Raw genomic sequence first — 1360 nt, forward strand, 5'->3', positions numbered from 1 at the left:
ACGGTGAGAAAACTAAAGTTCAATGTAATATGTGTAATCATATTTATGTTGGTAGTCACGGCACTAAGACAATATTGTGGCATATGGATTCTAAGACAATATTGAGGCATATGGATTCTTGCCCGAAAAGGAACTTAAATGAGGCTGATTCTTCAAGGAAAAATATGCCACTAAATCAAGAAAAATATAGAGAAATGGTTGCTAGAGTAATTGCATTGCATGGTTATCCATTCACTTTTGTTGAACATCAAGGAAACCGTGAGTTGCATAATTTTTTAAATTCTAAAGTCAAGCATATTTCTAGGAACACTGCTAAAACAGATTTGGTCAAATTGTACAAGAAAGAGAAAGAAAATCTTAAACAAACATTAAAGCTAGTTCCTAGTAGAATTTGTCTAACCACAGATTTATGGACCACTTCCACCTCTGACTACTATATGTCTCTCACCGCACATTATGTTGATGACTGTTGGATGTTGTATTGTAATGACCGTAAAATTTTGATACTAGTTAAAATAAATTTTTAGTATTTTAAAATATTTAATTATGATTTTTAAAAGAGTGTTTGTATTTTTCTCGATTTCTTAGAATTTTCTATGATTTAAAGTCTAAGTTTTATATTTATTTAAATGGTTTTTATATTTATAAATTAATTTAGTGCGATGAAAATTTTTGGGATTTATCCGTTATGTTACTGATACTATTATGTATTATTTTAAATAATACGTCGTATTATTATTACTATTACGTATTAATTCTTGTATTATATTAAATTATTAATTACATATTATTTGTGTAAATTATTGTACTATTACGTATCAGCTATCGTATTAGCATAACTGGTACGTTTTATCGTGTAGATAATTGTCACATAATTATTTGATTTTAAATGTAAGTAAATATATTTTTATTATTAATTATTTCTGTTTAATTGTACAATACGGGTATATTTTCGACAGTTTCATATCAACTGTTGTATTAGCTCAAAATGTATGTTTTTAATTGTAGATAATTATTATATAATTAGTTTAAATTTTAAGTACCCAAAATTATTTATTTTAATTATTTTTGTTTAAATACCTGAACCCATTTGAAAATAACCCCAGCTTTTGTTTCCCGCGTCGAACCCCCAATCAGCTACCCAACAACCCCGTTCTCTCCCTCCTCTTCTTTAAAAAAAAAACGGCTCCACGCGAATCATCCCTCCATATTTTAATTTATTTTTTAAATTTTTTATTATTATTTTTCCCTATTTAAACCAACCCAGCCCCCTCTCTCTCTCGTACTCTCTCTTTCTCTCTCTTCCTTTCTCTCTCTCTCTTGCTGTCGAGCTTGAGCTCGAGCTCCATCGCCGACCGCC

The sequence above is a fragment of the Asparagus officinalis genome, chromosome 3, assembly GCF_001876935.1.
Source record: "Asparagus officinalis chromosome 3, Aspof.V1, whole genome shotgun sequence".
Taxonomy (NCBI): domain Eukaryota; kingdom Viridiplantae; phylum Streptophyta; class Magnoliopsida; order Asparagales; family Asparagaceae; genus Asparagus; species Asparagus officinalis.